The sequence below is a fragment of the Schistocerca americana genome, chromosome 1 (genome assembly GCF_021461395.2).
Source record: "Schistocerca americana isolate TAMUIC-IGC-003095 chromosome 1, iqSchAmer2.1, whole genome shotgun sequence".
NCBI classification, from domain to species: domain Eukaryota; kingdom Metazoa; phylum Arthropoda; class Insecta; order Orthoptera; family Acrididae; genus Schistocerca; species Schistocerca americana.
Genome location: NC_060119.1, coordinates 799,379,513 through 799,399,714, shown reverse-complemented (window position 1 = coordinate 799,399,714; position 20,202 = coordinate 799,379,513).

Sequence of the window (20,202 nt, the reverse complement as noted above, 5' to 3'; positions counted from 1 at the left end):
GGCAAATGTAAAAATTGTTATGCTTTACTTAAGTGGTTCTTCGCCACGTGTCATAATGGGAGAAAGTATTTTACTTTTCCTGCAAAGCTATAGCTTTACTGTAGTGTTGTCGATAATGTCTCCTAGGACATGAGTTGTGTTGAATTATAACAAAATTCTGATTGATAACCAAGGTAAATACAAGACAAAGAGTTGTGTGACAAGTGTAACTTTATAACTACTGAGCAGATCACAATGATAGCATCCATCAAGATAAATATGTAAATCTCATTTTAAGTCATGGTCAATGACTGTAAGTCATGCTAAGCATTTCAACAAAATTAAACTGTAAAGAATAACTTGCCTGAATGCCAGGACAGCACCACTTCAATCTTATATCCGCATAAAGCCAGTGTTTTGCAATGTAGCTTGACTGTAACAACAATCATGTGCCAAAATAAGATGATAAAATTTCAGAATTTTCTCTCATGTTTTTCAGTTATCACAGTGAAACGTGTAAATTTTAGGTAGTGAATGGTTAACATAGTACTTTGAAGAGAGTACTCCAAGAAAAGAACTGTCCAGCACGTCTTGTTTTTCAAAACTAGCCAAAAATTAACAATACTAGAACACTAGCAAGCTTTTCTTTACTGTCTAAGTGCTGATCATTCAGCACAGGCAGTAAGTAATCATCAAATAAGGGATAATCATAATATACAGTAAAGTCTCTCTAGAATAAAAATAATTTTCTTTATTATTTAAGTAAATGCTTCAAAATGGACTTAACAGTCCCATATATAAGCAAAGCAAAGAGCACAGTGTCAGCTCAATTGATATTTTGAGTCAGTTCGATAAGGTAGTCCCCCATTTAGTTAATTACAGAACTATACCTAACTTTTCTTAAGTCTGAATAATCTCCCACATTTTTCATTATGAGCATTTATTAAAATAGTCAGAAAACTCTCTTATTTTTATGAATTGTTGTAAATTGCCGAAATTTTTATATATTCATCAGTAATGTATATTACTAACATTTCATATTCTCAGGCCAAAGTTATGTCATTTACGTACAAAGTTATTTATTGAATTTCAAATAGTAATATATCTGACACATCTCCCAAGAACTTGGCAACAATCCTTAATACAACCACCGACCTTAATGTTTCTTACAGTCACCTTATCCAGCATATCATAACAAATGTCAGTATAAGATATTACAAAACAGAGTGCAAAGAAACCCCTAATACTTCACTTCTGGAACATTTCATCATTACTGCCAACTGGTTTATCAAAAATCCTCATTCTCCATCATCATCAAATCTACTGAATTATTAATATCATCATTGAACCATCATAATCATTTATAAGTAACTGCAGAAAATCTCAGCCTCAAATACCTTCCTCAAATAAAAAATGCGCTGACAATAATGCTTATATACTTCCTTCATAGCAGTAGCAAACCTTACCTTTGAACCAAATCCTTAATAACTCATATTTGCCGCACACTGGTCTGACAAATTCCAGTTTTCACTTTCCCTTTCTCTCACTAAAACTTCACTACACTGACATAGCTTGCAAAAACTTTCTCTTTTCTTAAACGCCTTACATGCACTAATACATCAGTTGTTTACTGTGTTACATTTATGAGTTAACTGAAACAGAGCGAGTTTCTGCCTGAGTCCACCTTAAATAAAGTTTCCAAAATTCTTTTTTCATGTGCTTGTTTGTATCGGAACGACAGAGTTTCACTACTACTTTCTTTCACCAGATCCCTAACAGTGCTGACATATGAATGAATGAAATTGCTTTCAGACAGTAACATTTTCTGAGTATCATACAACTTCTTCATAGTAATACCTATTTCAAAATGTAAATAATCTTTCTGTCAGCATAAACAGTCATGGTTTCTTAAAGTTCTTTAAATAGCTTCCTAGGATGAGACTATTTGGCCACTGTGTATCATTACTATTAGAAGATATACCGCGCGGGATTAGCCGAGCGGTTTCAGGCGCTGCAGTCCTGGACTGTGCAGCTGGTCCCGGCGTAGGTTCGAGTCCTCCCTCGGGCATGGGTGTGTGTGTGTTTGTCCTTAGGATAATTTAGGTTAAGTAGTGTGTAAGCTTAGGGACTGATGACCTTATCAGTTAAATCCCATAGGATTTCACACACATTTGAACATTTGAAGAAGATATATAGATAGCAATAGATAGCTTTAAAAGATTTAAAGATGGAAGAAGAAGACATGAAGTACAGAAATTTGAAAATATAGAAGGAACACTTCAAGAGCTCATGGCTTTGGATGCACAAAACCCATATCACATAAAACATGCGACCAACTGATGTCTCTGATATCACAGTTCTTGAAAGTCAGTATTTTGGTTTATCATCATTGAATGGTCTGTACAGTTTGAGAATTCTGACTCTGTTACAGCTCTGAGTACAATTTCTATTCTTTGGTGCCTACAAAGTAGTCAGTTTCCATCCCTGAACACTGTTGGTAAACTCACACCAAAAAATCATGTTAGAAAATTTGTTGTCATACATTTCAGTTTGCAAAATATTTAGTGCACTCCTAAAGTAAAAGTCTTTATTGTACCCTTTTGTAATCAAAAGTTTTTTTTTCTAGTGGCTGTTAATGTGAAACAACTGTTGACTTTCCTACATGTTTGTTCAATGTAGGCTTCTGCTTTTTTTTCCACTACGCTTTTGATAGCACATTTTCTAAAATATCTGTGAACCTAGTTTGAAGATAATGTAGTGTTCACACTGGTGTCTTGTGTTGTAACAAAGTGTCTGTGTTAGATAGAGATTCTTCATTTTCAGCAGATTCCACTTTATTTTTGTCAATGTTTTTCACTGGTAATATTATCTCAGCTAAAATTACTTTAGACTGATCATTACATATCCTAACAGCAGTTTGTATTTTTACCATTTGTCAACCTAGAGAGTCAAAATTTGCCTTAATTTGTGATTCTAACTTGTCTGGTTTCTGGACTCATTTGAACAGTTGAAATTTTAGATTCCAAGTGTTCACTAGTTGATCGTAATTTTGTGTTCAGTTCTTCCATTTTAGCTAATATACAGTTTAGTAGCTCATGTAAATTCGGCTTTTTGCCTGCATCACCTTCATAACCATTTTCAAACATATCCTGACATTCACCTATATTCTCTCTGTCGCCTTTCTTGATTAGATTAGATTAGATTAGATTAGATTAGATTAGATTAGATTAGATTAGATTAGATTAGATTAATACTAGTTCCATGGATCATGAATACGATATTTCGTAATGATGTGGAACGAGTCAAATTTTCCAATACATGACATAATTAGGTTAATTTAACAACATACTTAAGTTAATATAACAACTTTATTTTTTGTGTTTTTTTATTTTTTTATTTATTTATTTTTTTATTTTTTTTACATTTTTTTCTTAATTTATATCTAAAAATTCCTCTATGGAGTAAAAGGAGTTGTCATTCAGAAATTCTTTTAATTTCTTCTTAAATACTTGTTGGTTATCTGTCAGACTTTTGATACTATTTGGTAAGTGACCAAAGACTTTAGTGCCAGTATAATTCACCCCTTTCTGTGCCAAAGTTAGATTTAATCTTGAATAGTGAAGATCGTCCTTTCTCCTAGTATTGTAGTTATGCACACTGCTATTACTTTTGAATTGGGTTTGGTTGTTAATAACAAATTTCATAAGAGAGTATATATACTGAGAAGCTACTGTGAATATCCCTAGATCCTTAAATAAATGTCTGCAGGATGATCTTGGGTGGACTCCAGCTATTATTCTGATTACACGCTTCTGTGCAATAAATACTTTATTCCTCAGTGATGAATTACCCCAAAATATGATGCCATATGAAAGCAATGAGTGAAAATAGGCGTAGTAAGCTAATTTACTAAGATGTTTATCACCAAAATTTGCAATGACCCTTATTGCATAAGCAGCTGAACTCAAACGTTTCAGCAGATCATCAATGTGTTTCTTCCAATTTAATCTCTCATCAATGGACATACCTAAAAATTTGGAATATTCTACCTTAGCTATATGCTTCTGATTAAGGTCTATATTTATTAATGGAGTCATACCATTCACTGTACGGAACTGTATGTACTGTGTCTTATCAAAATTCAGTGAGAGTCCGTTTACAAGGAACCACTTAGTAATTTTCTGAAAGACAGTATTGACAATTTCATCAGTTAATTCTTGTTTCTCAGGTGTGATTACTATACTTGTATCATCAGCAAAGAGAACTAATTTTGCCTCTTCATGAATATAGAATGGCAAGTCATTAATATATAATAAGAACAACAAAGGACCCAAGACTGACCCTTGTGGAACCCCATTCTTGATAGTTCCCCAGTTTGAGGAATGTGCTGATCTTTGCATGTTACGAGAACTACTTATTTCAACTTTCTGCACTCTTCCAGTTAGGTACGAATTAAACCATTTGTGCACTGTCCCACTCATGCCACAATACTTGAGCTTGTCTAGCAGAATTTCATGATTTACACAATCAAAAGCCTTTGAGAGATCACAAAAAATCCCAATGGGAGGTGTTCGGTTATTCAGATCATTCAAAATTTGACTGGTGAAAGCATATATGGCATTTTCTGTTGAAAAACCTTTCTGGAAACCAAACTGACATTTTGTTAGTACATCATTTTTACAGATATGTGAAGCTACTCTTGAATACATTACTTTCTCAAAAATTTTGGATAAAGCTGTTAGAAGGGAGATTGGACGGTAATTGTTGACATCAGATCTATCCCCCTTTTTATGCAAAGGTATAACAATAGCATATTTCAGTCTATCAGGGAAAATGCCCTGCTCCAGAGAGCTATTACACAGGTGGCTGTGAATCTTACTTATCTGTTGAGAACAAGCTTTTAGTATTTTGCTGGAAATGCCATCAATTCCATGTGAGTTTTTGCTTTTAAGCAAGTTTATTATTTTCCTAATTTCAGAGGGAGAAGTAGGTGAGATTTCAATTGTATCAAATTGCATAGGTATGGCCTCTTCCATTAACAGCCTAGCATCTTCTAATGAACACCTGGATCCTACTATATCCACAACATTTAGAAAATGATTATTAAAAATATTTTCAACTTCTGACTTTTTGTTTGTAAAGTTTTCATTCAATTTGATGGTAATACTGTCTTCCTCTGCTCTTGGTTGACCTGTTTCTCTTTTAATAATATTCCAAATTGTTTTAATTTTATTATCAGAGTTGCTGATTTCAGACATGATACACATACTCCTGGATTTTTTAATAACTTTTCTTAATATAACACAGTAGTTTTTATAATTTTTGATAGTTTCTGGGTCACTACTCTTTCTTGCTGTCAGATACATTTCCCTTTTCCGGTTACAAGATATTTTTATACCCTTAGTAAGCCATGGTTTGTTACAAGGTTTCTTACGAGTATATTTAACTATTTTTTTGGGGAAGCAGTTTTCAAATGCATTTACAAAAATGTCATGAAATAAATTATATTTTAAATTGGCATCAGGTTCACGGTACACCTCATCCCAGTCTAACTGCTGTAGGCTTTCCCTGAAATTTGCAATTGTTAAATCGTTGACTGAACGTACTACTTTGGAGGACTGTTTAGTATTGCTGAATGGAGCTATGTCATATATTGTAACTAGCTGTGCACCATGATCAGAAAGACCATTCTCAACAGGCTGAGCATTTATCTGGTTAAACTTATCTTGGTCTATAAAGAAGTTATCTATCAGTGAGCTGCTATCCTTTACCACCCGAGTAGGAAAATCAATAACGGGTGTCAAATTGAAAGAACCGAGTAATACTTCAAGGTCATTTTTCCTATTACCCTCTTTCAGAGAATCTACATTGAAGTCCCCACAAATAATAATTTGCTTCCCCCTGTCTGACAGATAGCACAACAAGGAGTCCAAATTTTCAGAAATAGATGAAAATTTCCTGATGGGGACCTATATACAGTTACAATTATAAATGTGCCTTTATTTAATTTAAGCTCACAGGCACATGCTTCTATATGTTTCTCTACACAAAACTTTTTTGTTTCTATACTTTTTGCATAATGATAACTTTTGACATATATGGCAACTCCTCCTTTCTCCATATTTTCTCTCATTACATGTGCAGAGAGCTTATAACCACTTACATTTACCTTATCCATATCAGTAACAATGTGATGCTCAGACAGGCATAGTATATCTATTTCATTCTCAGCTTCTAAATCTTCTAAACAAACCAGAAGCTCATCTACTTTATTCTTTAAACTCCCAATATTTTGATGAAATATACTTACATTATTTTTAATTATACTTTTATGAGAACCTTTCCTTATTCTAACATTTGCAGTACTCTCCTGTCTGAGTTTCTCATTGTGCTTAGGCCTAGTTCCTATACCAGTGGTCACATGGTGTTCAGAGAGGCAGATTATGTCAACTGGGTTGGGTGACTTTAATTCATCAATGGAATTACCTAGGACTGAGATACAACTTGGTGGGGATAAAATTTCTGGTGATTGGTGAAAATTTATAATTGATAGCTGTGATTGGTGATCCAATGTGCTAGAATTGTGCTGTTGAATTTCTTTCCTAAACTGAAGATTTGTTTCAATCCTGACCTCTCGTAGAACTTGACATCTTTCTGTCTTACCTATCCTAAAAAAGGTGCTGCTCCAACACCTGTAACCACTGGTATTTTACCATTCATGGCAGTGCCTCCCCCCCTTAAATTTCCTGCTATTACCCCAGCCAGTTTCCCCTTCCCTTTCCTGTTGAGATGTAGGCCGTGCCTGGTATAGTCCCACCTACTGAGATAATCAACAGGAACCACACCAATATGAGCCCCCGCACCCGATCCAAGCAGCCGTTCCAACTCCAAATTAACTCTCCCAACAGAAGAGTTCAAATGAGGCCGGTCATGGCGTCTCAGGACAGATACAAATTCAACATTGGTGTGTCTCGATGCTGACGCAATCTTTACCAGGTCACACTCTATACTGTACCCAGGATCTCTGTCGATGCTGTTCCCTGGCCCTCCCACAATAACCACGGTGTCTTCCCTGGTAAATCCTTTACAGAGTGAACCTAAATCCTCTGTCACCTGATCCAGACTAGCACTTGGTTTGAAAAAATTTGTGACCTGGTATTCTGGTCCTAATTCCTCCTGCAGAAGTTGGCCTACACCTCTGGCATGAGAACTGCCTAACAACAAAACTTTCTTCCTTTTCGATGACTTTCCTACATTCTTTTTCAATTTCCTATTGAAAGTTTGTTGTGTCCTGTCTACACCTACCTCTGCTTGAGGCTCATCAGTTTCTAACTGAAGCAACAGGTCAAACTTATTTTTGACATTCACCACAAAACTGTCAGACTTAGTTCTAGGCCTATTCCTTCTGCTACCTGTTGCCACTTCCCACCTCTCTTTGCCCTTCTCCCTCCTTAACCTGTCCAGATCTTCCCTAGCCTGATCTAGCTCAGCCTGAAGGGCAGCAATTTTCCCCTCCTGTTCCACTATCTTCCTATCTCTGCTGCAAATCCTACATAACCACTGATGAGCCTGATCCACTTTCCCAACACCCACACCACTGCAGTCCCCCCAGTGAAAAAAACTACTGCATCCATCACACCAAACCCCGGAACTAACAATTCTACGGCAAATCAGGCACTTCTCACTCATGGCAAAAATAATACTTTAGCTAGAATAAATCAATTAAATTACCGAAAATCAAAAAAGACGTTACAAGAATTAAGCCTATTCACAAATGTATATCAGCAAGTTTCTGATTTAAAATTCCGCTATTTTTCTGAGATCTGTATTAAAACAACGAAGGTATACGCTATTTATTATATATTTCACTCGATGGAATGAAAAAAAAGGACAATTAAACGAGATACTTTAACTTTGATTCTCCAAAAACGTTACGAGAATTAGGCCTATAAACAAATGTATATATGCAAGTTTCTGATATAAAGTTACGCTGTTTTTCTGAAATCTGTATTAAAACAATGAAGTTATACGCTATTTACGGTAGTTTACTTATTTGTTACCGAGAAACTAGTTAAATTACCGTGAAACAAGAAACAAACACGTTTACAAAATTTAAGCCTAAGCGCGACTTCGCGAAGTTACGATCTTTTCGTGTTTTCTGAAAAAATACGCAAAGAAAAGTCAAACCTTTAACGGCAAGACTAAACGATACACTAATTCACGTATTTAATTTGTTGTCGGCGTTAAACTAAATTATATTCCTGTCTAAATCACTTAACTTTCTGGAAATGGTTTCTGGCGTCACTTACTCGGCGGCCATCTTGTTTTTGTTATTGTTCATTTTGACTATTCTTTTTAATATCTCCTCTCAAAATATTATAATATTCAATACGCATCAACGGTTAGCTTGATTTTTCTTCCGTTGCCTGGTGAAACGATCCATCAAAACATTTTTATTAATCTTCGTCTAATTGATAATCATACGTGTCTGTGCTTCCTTTGTTATGTCGTACTGCGCAATTTCCGATCCTTGAATTAATGATTAATTCTCTTTTTGGTCTTGTTAATATCCATTACACAATATTGATTTGTGGTTCTTTCATTTTATCTGCAAGGAAACGATGATTAAATTCCAGCAATGTTTATTACAGCCAGTCCTACACTGGGCTCCAGACGTTACTATTCTGTGCTGAAAATGTCAGTAGTGAATTTGCATCCCAACTATCTGAAAAGATACTGCAAAGCAGTTTGTTCCCATGGATAAATAGGCAGCACATATAAAATTTAAAATATAATAAAGGTTCGCTTGTCTTTTCAGTAGACTGGCCACTGGTGTAATCATTTTGTTAAATTCATAGGAATTCTTTAAAGGTTCTTTAAATAGCTTTCACGGAATCCAATACTGTTTTTTAATCTTGTAATTTTATTCTGATTATCGCCGGCCAGAGTGGCCGAGCGGTTCTAGGCGCTACAGTCTGGAACCGCGAGACCGCTACGGTCGCAGGTGCGAATCCTGCCTCGGGCAAGGATGTGTGTGGTGTCCTTCGATTAGTTAGGTTTAAGTAGTTCTAAGTCTAGGGGACTGATGACCTCAGAAGTTAAGTCCCATAGTGTTCAGAGCCATTTGAACCATTTTATTCTGATTATCATCTTCAACCACATCATACTCATAAAATCTGCTGTGTGTGGATGCAATAATACTTTTTCCAATCCATGGCGCTGCGGCACAGCAACGAGTGATAAGAATACGAAAGTACAAACAATCTTGGTTGCGACCAAGACTGTTTGTGCTTCAAGATATGTATAATAGATGTCGACTTCAAAGTCTTCTACTACGTAGTAATTACATCAGAGGAACAAGTTTCACACAGCTTGCCTTTAAACTCTGTGCAGAACTATAGCCACACCAGCGGCGCTGCACTTTGATAATATACACCAGCAGACGCTTCCAGACGTTTCCAGACAATTCGAGAACAATACAAACGAGTAAATTGGATGTATTAGTATTTCCAGAATGTACTACATTTTTAATGTAGTTTATTGACTGCTGTTATACAATACGATAGATATACTAGTGAACCCAACAATGCTTCCGCAATTGCTAAATATATATGGGAATTGGGTATACATCCCAATCGCCTTCTCCCACTTCTTTCTGCCCATCTCTCCTTCCTCCCTCTCTTTGCCCATGTCCTCTTCCTTGCTCTCCCTCTGTCCAACACCCCATCTCCCCTCTCTCTGTCCGTCTCCTCCTCCCACTATTTGTCTCCATCTCTTCCTCATGCATCTCTCTGTCCATCCCCTTCTTCCCCTCTCTATAACCGTTTTCTCCTCACATTCTATCCATTTCCTTTTCCCTCTTCCTCTGATTTCGAGCCTTGTTTATTCTTATTGCCAACGAACCCTTGACTGGGAACTGAAGTCGCTTAAAATGATGGGTATATTTGTTGTGATCATTAGTGTATGGGATATGAGGATATGAGAGACATCTCTTACTGTTGCATCTGTGACGATGGTAGCTTCAGTTACAATATTTCACATAGTTTTGATGGGTGTTATAAAGTTTCATACGGTTCAGATTCTGTAATAGTATTCTAATCATAATCTGATAAGTCATAAACACGACTTGCCTGTGTTCTTTTCAAACCGATTGCAGAGAAGAAAACAAAAAAAAAACGTTGACGTATACAAAAGTTTTGTTTAAAGCTACAAATGTAGGTAGAAAGAATATACATGTGAGAAACAAATTATCTACTAGAATGAGATTTTCACTCTGCAGCGGAGTGTGCGCTGATATGAAACTTCCTCGCGGATTAAAACTGTGTGCCCGTCCGAGACTCGAACTCGGGACCTTTGCCTTTCGCTGGCAAGTGCTCTACCAACTGAGCTACCGAAGCACGACTCACGCCCCCTCCTCACAGCTTTACTTCTGCCAGTATCTCGTCTCCTACCTTCCAAACTTTACAGAAGCTCTCCTGCGAACCTTGCAGAACCAGCACTCCTGAAAGAAAGGATATTGCGGAGACATGGCTTAGCCACAGCCTGGGGGATATTTCCAGAATGAGATTTTCACTCTGCAGCGGAGTGTGCGCTGATATGAAACTTCTTGGCAGATTGAAACTGTGTGCCCGACCGAGACTCGAACTCGGGACCTTTGCCTTTCGCGGGCAAGTGCTCTACCAACTGAGCTACCGAAGCACGACTCACGCCCGGTACTCACAGCTTTACTTCTGCCAGTACCTCGTCTCCTACCTTCCAAACTTTACAGAAGCTCTCCTGCAGGATCAAGAGCTTTTCGAGAATTTTTCAACAATGCTTCCATATTATATACAAACTGCCGGGAACAAATTAGTACACCCTTTTAGAGGTTTGCAATACACTAAAGATTTATTGTTGCAGGAATGCATATGGAGTACATGAAACGATTACACTTACAGATCAATAGTACAAGCGATTCTGAGGTACCCAAGCTGAAACACCCGTGTTAGTGCAAGGTGTAGCCTCCACAGGCGCCAATGCCGGCGCTGAATTTGGCATTCAGTCTATCGTACCGATGGCGAATACTGCCCTGGGATACGTTATGCCACGCCTGCTCGACCCGTTCACGTAGTTCTGTAAGAGTTGCTGGTTGATGAGTCGCACGAGTCACTTCTTGTCCCATCATATACCATAAATGTTCAATTGTAGTCCAGAGATCATGTTGGACAGGGAAGTCGCTGCGCGTCTTGCAGAGCAAGTTGAGTATCACGGGTAGTTGTGGCCGAGCATTATCCTCTTGGAACAACACCTCACCTTCCTGTCGCAAAATGAAATGCCAATCGCTGGTTAGCGTCCCCTCCAGAAACACCAAAAGTAGACAAGAGTTGTAGCATACCGCACACCATACCATAAGGCCTGAGCTGGGGCCAGTGTGTCTCGGGGAATGCACTCTACGAGACAGCGCTGGCTAGGTCTACATCGTACGCAGTACCTTCACTCGTGTGCCGGCGGAATCTGCTTTCATCGCTGAAAACGACGGCGCGCCATCCTATGTTCCGAGTGATCCTCTGACAGCACTAATCGAGCCATGCACGTCGATGCTGTGGCATGAGTGGAAGAAGGGCTGGAGGTGTGCGTTTACACAGTCCCATTGGTAACAACCGGTTTGCAACAGTTCGTGTTGACGCTTCTGGGCTCACAGGCCCTTTTATCTGTACTGTGGTAGCTGTACGATCTGCCACTGCTGCCCTTACGATACGACGATCCTTGTGAAGATCTACGGCTGTGAGAATGTTCACGTGACCACTAATACCAGCATCGTTGCAAAACTGACACAGCACGCCCAACTTCTGTGACAATTCTCCAAAAGGACCAACCCGCCATTCGGAATGCCACAATGTGCCCCTTTCGAACTTGCTCAGTTGGCTGTGGGAAGCACGAGTGAGTCCCTATGGCATGGTTGCCTGCTTGCTTCACACGTTTGCACCACACTGAAACTTTTGGCTGTGAGCATTCCCTACTAGAGGGTGGAAACAGATGGCGATTAGGTAGTTATGCGACTATGCTATCTGTTGGCGGATGATGTTAAAACGATTATCAGTACCTCTACTATCCCCCAGGTGGCATATGCCGCCATCGGATAAAAATCGACGTCGTCTTTCAGGTGTACTTTTTCCCGGCATGTATATGAAGGGTGATTCACGAAGATATGCAAATATTTTAATATGTTGCTCTACAAGTAAAACCAAAGAAAAGAGATCATATAAACACAGGTCCACAAAAATTTAGTTATGGAGTTACGGCTAATGAAAGATTTTACCTGAAATTTGACAAATTCGCTAATATAAAGCCATCGCAAAACTTTATGAGGTCAAAGTAAAGCACGATTTCCATTTATTTTGTTGTTATTGATCTGGAGAATCTAATGAAACATGTCCCAGACGTGTCTCTGCAGTTTTCCAGAACATCCAGAGAAGACGTAATTTCGTAAAATTTTTGACTTATTAACTACTTGGACCAATCTAGTTTTTAAATTCCAGACAATTGCACAAAGTTTTCGACAGAAGTTGTAGAGCATTTTATGTTGGAAAAATTAAGGATAATAATATTAACTGAAACTGTATGAATGTGTCAGATAACGTGCTTTTATTAATACCGTAGCACACGTGAATTCATGTTTAACCAGAAAAAAACAAAGCTCATTGTTACGGAACTTGTACAGTGTACATACAATTTCACAATACATTCAAAATAAATGTTCAAAAGTGTCTCCACCGAGTTCAATGCATTTAGCTGCACGTGTATGAACCGATACTGTTGCTAGTTTCAGTTTCACAAGGTTGCTCTTAATTTCGTCTATTCATTCATAATGCGAGCAAGTAATACCTCACGTGCGTTGACTTTATTCTCATAAACTATGTCTTTCATCCATGCCCACATACAAAAATCCATTGGTGTTAAATCGGGCGATCTGGCTGGCCATAGACGTGTAGCACTACGACCAATCCATTTCAGGAGAAAATGTTCATTTAAATATGTAGTAACGGCGTTGGTGAAATGTGGAGGTGCGCCGTCATGTTGAAAATACATTTGCAATCGCGTAGCACGTGGAACATCTTCGAGCAAGCGGGGCATTTCTTCTCGAAGGAACTGTAAATACGTCTCGCCAGTTAGACGTCCTGGGAAAATAAACGGTCCAGTAAAGTGTGTGTTGATTATACCACACCACACATTTATGCTAAATCGCTGCTGGAAATTGCGTTGCACTGTTACATGTGGGTTTGCTTCGGACTATACGAGCTCGTTATGTAAATTGCTTATACCATCTCGAGTAAACTGTGCGTCATCAGTAAATAAAATTTATTTGTGTAACTGCCGGTTAGTATTTAACCAGTTGTACAACTCCAAGAGAAGGGCAGGTTCTCCGGGATGTAAACGATGTACTTTTCGTTAATGGTAAGGATACAACTATTGCACTTCATTGTACGCCATACCTTAGATTGTGAAATGCCTAATCGTTGAAAGATACGTCGTATACTGGTACCCGGGCTACGTCGAACAGCATCCATAATATCTTCATCATCGTTTTCACGAATCGAACGCTCGTACTGATTATGAACGGTAGGTGAATAACCTGTTTTCCGTAACATTCGAAATACTCCGATAATGGTTCGTGCATTCTGAATCCTCTGAGTTGAATAGCGTACGCGATATTCGGTAACTGCGCCGTCGCAATACCACCACATTTGCCATAAATAAACACCATATCGGTGTATTTCTCTGTCGTAAGTTTGAAAGGCATGCCTATATCATAAATAATCTACGAACCACAGCAGTAACTACGTGGTTTCACTTAAAATGCACTGTTGCTATTATGTTCTTTCACTGAACAATACAGAAAACTAACTCGTTCCAAGGTTAGAAAACGACCGAAACAACTCACCAACGATTGCCAACAATGACATAAACTTTTCTACATTCTTAATGGAAAGTAAACAAATTTACTTGTATAATAATCTTTGCTTCTCTGGATGTTCTGGAAAAGTACTGGAATACACGTCTGGCACATGTTTTTTGGGTTCACCATACCGATAACAACAAAATAAATGGAAATCGTGCTGTACTATAACCTCGTACAGTGTTGCGATGGCTTCATATTAGTGAAGTTGCTAAATTTCAGACAAAATCTTTTAGTAGCCGTAACTCAGTAACTAAACAGTTGCGGACCTATGTTTATACGAATCTTTTTTCTTCATTTTTGCCTGTAGAATAACATATTAAAATGATTATGCACATCTTCGTGAATAACCCTGTATAGATGAACTTTGGGTATTATGGAAGAGTCGGGTAATATGGAAACCTGTGACTTTTCGTCGTTTGAATGGTGTTACCAAGCAGGAGACACTTGCTGTACTTCAGAATATTCCCGTGATACTCTTTAGCGAGTCCACATCGCCTGCAGACACCGTGTGAGTTACAATGCAGAAAAAGTGTTTTCATGGTTTGACAAAAGAAACTTTTCGGTAATATGCAATAATTACTGTGAATGTACGCTCAGTATTAAAACTATGTAATTCATTAAGTGCAAGGGTAGAAGGTCGATATGTATTATTCGGGTTTTGGCTATGGATGTAGCTGGTTCTGTTATTATATTGTGAAGTCCAAGATGATGTGTCAGGCAATATGGAGTACTTAGTAAAATGTAGGCCTGCCTTGATTGTAGAGTTGCTGAGAACGAACATCACATTTGCGACTTCCGCAGATAAATAAAGGCAAAACTAATCACCTCAAATACATAAACTAATAATTATTCGAGAACATTGTTTTGAAGTTAATGAACTCAACAGATTTGTTATCGAGTCATTTTATTTCGTTTTACTGACACATAACTGTGGCCCTCATTGTGGCATGGAAGCAAACAGACTCCAGATATAGTCCTGAGGAATTTCTTGACAGTCCTGAAACACATGCAGCACCAGTTCACGAACATTACTAGCTGGAGGCTGGTATGGCCGGAGGCTTCTCATTGCGTCCGTGAAATACATGAGTAACAAATCAGGGTAACAGGCATGTTAGTGAAGGATCTACATGTTCCTCAATATGAACTTCAGTCTCACATTACCCTGCTGGAATATCCCATTTGATACCCTAGTCGTAAAGGATATGATGACAAACTCTGCCATTATTAGCACATACTGGTGAGCATTTAGACTCCCAGACCAGACCTGTCTTCGTATCCACTAACTGCCCACACCGTTATTCCAGACGTGGGAGAGGTATGAGTACAGTTGTGGTCCACCAAAACTACGATTCAGTAGTTTTGGTACACTACATAAATGGTGTAGTAAATGGTGGGATTGCTGGTAGTGTTGATAGCAGTGGTAGGGAATGAAACATAAATGAAGATGTAAGAGAGAAACTGGGATCTGATGATTTCTCTTTCTCTTTTGTTTGGTTATTTTGTTTTGCACATGAATACAACTGCGCATCATCTGTTAGCCCATTGTGTATTTTATATCCGTAGAGAATATAAATTACATTTTATAAGTAATAAAAATTATGAGTGCATACCAATAAATCTAGAACCTTCAGTGTGGATGCCCATTTATGTCCAGCGGGAATCTAAAGTTTGCGAGCATGGAGGACATAGACAGATATGGACAGGGACTGCGGATAGTTGGTGCCAGGTGGGAATGTGGGTAGGCCTGCGAACGTGCCGAGATAGACCCCGCGTTTGCAATATACTCCATGTCTGCGTGGTGGTGCAGCGGTTAACACAACATCCTAGTAAGGAGGAGATTCCAGGTTCAAGTCCTACTCCGGCATACATTTTCAGTCGTTGCCGCTGATTCCGCACAAACTCCTGATGCAGCTGATACCATTAGTTCCTTCCTTCCTTTCTGTCACCTCCACCTTTAATTTACATAATAATAAAAATTAGTTGATCACTTATGTGTTTTTATACAACCAAATCAATTACAATTGTCTACATGCGCAAAAATAAAAAAATTAAATAATTATTGTTGTTATTTTTTGTACTCAGCGTCTTTCACCATGATCAAAGGTTAGAGTTTCCTGTTATTGATAAATGCGAAAGATGTTTATGAATAACAGAAACATAGCTTGTGTTAGTTTGACAGAGTATTGAAGCGATGCTTGATATATTTTGTTTGTTTTATTTTGCCTTTTTTGTTGAGTAAATTGCTTTTTCTAGTGTTGTATGATTATTTTTATTGTTTTCTTTACCTTCACTACAACATCCCTCTCTTTCACGTTACAAAGTAACAATTTTTAATAACACCTGAATTAAACATTGACAGGTTAAATTTTGCTATAAATACTGTTTACTTTTAAGTAAGAGACAGAAGGATAATTATGTCGAACAAAGATGTTTCGTAGGTTGTGTGGCCCTTTATATTTTCTCACTCAGTTCGTAAATGTTTCACTGCTTCCAGTTTCTAGGGCAAATCTAGCAAGCTACTGATCGCATACATAAAGAAAGTGATCGTCACGAGATAGCACCTGATAGGTATGCAACATACCCAAAGTACAGGTAAAGAGGGCGCGACCTTTATTGTCCAAAGCTATTAGCAAAATTACAGTAGCCTACGCCTTCGGTAGCCTGTGGTACGAGGCGTGTTTAAGTAAGTGCCGTTTGAAATTAAAAAAAAGACGTGCTAAGATATCTCAATAATTTTATTTTTACATGAAAGCCTGTACCTTAATCTATGCACTGACGCCATTACAGTCTGATTCCTCCTTGTTTACGTTGTGTACCGAGTGTTTAAGATGCCTCCGATAACCGTGAGTCCCGCCGACTGTGAAGTACGGGCTGATATAAGATTTCTTAGTGGTAAAGGCCTAAAAGCGATCGATATTCATCGTGAGATCTGTACAGTTTACGGAGAAAACATTGTGAGTGATGGAATGGCAAGAAAGTGGGTGTGAGCATTTAAAGATGGCCGCACAAATGTGCATGATGAACAACGGAGTGGGCGTCCTTCGGTCGTTAATGAAAGTTTGGTGCAGGAAGTGGACAATAAGGTGAGAGAAAACAGACGCTTTACGATTTCCTCCTTGCGGCATGACTTTCCTAACGTTTCTCGTAGTGTTTTGTATGGCATTGTGACCGAGCGCTTGAATTACCGAAAATTGTGTGCACGTTGGGTACCGAAAATGTTGACGGATGTACACAAAACCAAACGTTTAGACAGTGCATTGACTTTCCTTGAGCGGTACCACAACGACGGTGATGATTTCTTAAACCAAATCGCTACGGGCGATGAAACGTGGGCGGCCTACGTCACACCAGAATCAAAGCAACAGTCCATGGAAGTTGAGCAAGAGCATCATTTTGCTGCAAGACAATGCCCGTCCGCATGTGGCGAATCAGACCAAAGATCTCATCACATCTTTTCAATGGGAAACTCTTGATCATCCTCCGTGCAGGCCCGATTTTGCTCCCAGTGACTACCATCTGTTCCTGCACTTGAAGAAGCACCTGGGCGGTCAGCACCTTCAAGACGATGACGAAGTCAAAACAGTGATGATGAAGTGGTTAACAAGTCAGGCGGCAGACTTCTATGAGGAAAGTATTCAAAAACTGGCACAACGTTATGACAAGTGCCTCAATATTGACGGAAATTATGTAGAAAAGTAGATTAAGGTACAAGCTTTCATGTAAAAAATAAAATTATTGAGATATCTTAGCAAGTCTTTTTTTTTAATTTCAAAACCGTACTTACTTAAAAAACACGCCTCGTAGTTTTAGAACTCTAGGTTAGAGTGCCAATAATCGCTGCTTCCTGTGACTTTTTACTAGGCTACCGACGGACATGTTGTAGTCGATAGTCGAAATTACCAGAACAAACAGAAGCGAGGCTCATCTCTAAACACCACAGGGTACCATTTGATGCCCCACTTCACTCTGACTCTACACCGTGTAAATCTCTGTCGTCTGCAATATGCTGCAGAGCTAAGTGGCACGTGGCAATTCAAGTTCTCAAAGCAGTTTCTGGTAATCTGTTCCCGACAGTTGGTGGTGACACCCTGTAACCCCTGCCTGGATTTGCGCTGTTGTCATCCATCTATTCGTCAGACATAATCGAACAGTCTTGAGATCTTGTCGTGGTGTTGTCCTTGTGGAAGGATCCGTGCCCGTTCTTCGTGTCCCGAGTCCATCTTGTCACCACTCTTTCCGCAGCCATAGCACTGCAGCCAACAGTGTGTGCGATTAGTCGGCATGAAGCTCCCGTGTCCTTCATGCCAATGATCGGACGTTTCCCAAAGTCCGAACGTTGACCATACGCTGCAAGTGGACGTCCTCTAGGCATGCTATGCTGCCATCTCCACATGGAAAGTTCCAACAACATAAAGACAAGCAGCAGTCCTTCTTGTATCCACAGCAAGGTTCATCTGTAGGAATCGTGTTTTGCTGTACTCATAACAATGAAAAGAAACTCGCATAACGATCAAATGTTTTGTATCCCGCCTGGAAGGCTACGCGTGGGTCTGCTCCTGAAAACTGAAAGGTTCGCCGAATGACGGAAGCGAGTAGGAGCAGGAGAGGTAAAACACTTCGGTACGGCGTGTAAAATTATAGATGTTTACTACAGGCAAAAACCAAGTTAATAAATGGTTACTTAACTTTGCTATGATGAGCACGCAGGTGCGAAGTCTTAGACCCGTCGTAAGTAGTGCAGTCTCTATATGAAGCGAAGTGCCCCGGCCGTCTGCTGTTGATGTACATCTACATCTACATTTATACTCCGCAAACCACCCAACGGTGTGTGGCGGAGGGCACTTTACGTGCCACTGTCATTACCTCCCTTTCCTGTTCCAGTCGCGTATGGTTCGCGGGAAGAACGACTGTCTGAAAGCCTCCGTGCGCGCTCTAATCTCTCTAATTTTACATTCGTGATCTCCTCGGGAGGTATAAGTAGGAGGAAGCAATATATTCGATACCTCATCCAGAAACGCACCCTCTCGAAACCTGGACAGCAAGCTACACCGCGATGCAGAGCGCCTCTCTTGCAGAGCCTGCCACTTGAGTTTATTAAACATCTCCGTAACACTATCACGGTTACCAAATAACCCTGTGACGAAACGCGCCGCTCTTCTTTGGATCTTCTTTATCTCCTCCGTCAGACCGATCTGGTACGGATCCCACACTGATGAGCAATACTCAAGTATAGGTCGAACGAGTGTTTTGTAAGCCACCTCCTTTGTTGATGGACTACATTTTCTAAGCACTCTCCCAATGAATCTCAACCTGGCACCCGCCTTACCAACAATTAATTTTGTAAGTAGGCTGTTTATGTTTTCTTATTGGCAACGTTACGTAGCGCTCTGTATGAAAATTACTGGCTGTGCTGTGTGCAGTCTGTGGCTAGTTTGCATTGTTGTCTGCCATTGTAGTATTGGGCAGCTGGATGTGAACAGCGCGTAGCGTTGCGCAGTTGGAGGTGAGCCGCCAGCAGTGGTGGATGTGCGGAAGTGAGATGGCGGATTTTTAAGAATGGATGTCATGAACTGCTATATATATTATGACTTTTGATGACTATTAAGGTAAATACATTGTTTGTTCTCTATTAAAATCTTTCATTTGCTAACTATGCCTATCAGTAGTTAGTGCCTTCTGTAGTGTGAATCTTTTATTTAGCTGGCAGTAGTGGCGCTCGATGTATTGCAGTAGTTCGAGTAACGAAGATTTTTGTGAGGTAAGTGATTTGTGAAACGTATAGATTAATTTAGTCAGGGCCGTTCTCTTGTAGGGATTACTGAAAGTCAGATTGCGTTGCAAAAAAAAAAAAAAAAAAATTGTGTGTCAGCTTAAGCACAGTCTTGTATAATTGTTCAAAGGGGACGTTTCAATTTGATATGATCATTCCACTTCAAATCGTTCCACACGCACACTCCCAGATATTTTACAGAAATAACTGCTACCAGTGTTTGTTCCGCTATCATATAATCATACAATAAAGGATCCTTCTTTCTATGTATTCGCAATACATTACATTTGTCTATGTTAAGGGTCAGTTGCCACTCCCTGCATCAAGTGCCTATCCGCTGCAGATCTTCCTGCATTTCGCTGCAATTTTCTAATGCTGCAACTGCTCTGTATACTACAGAATCATCCGCGAAAAGCCGCATGGAACTTCCGACACATGGGCTGAATCTGGACTAGAGGGCGCTGTCGTCGGTGTCTGGCGTAGTGCCAGCTTAAGAACTTGCACCTGCGCCGTG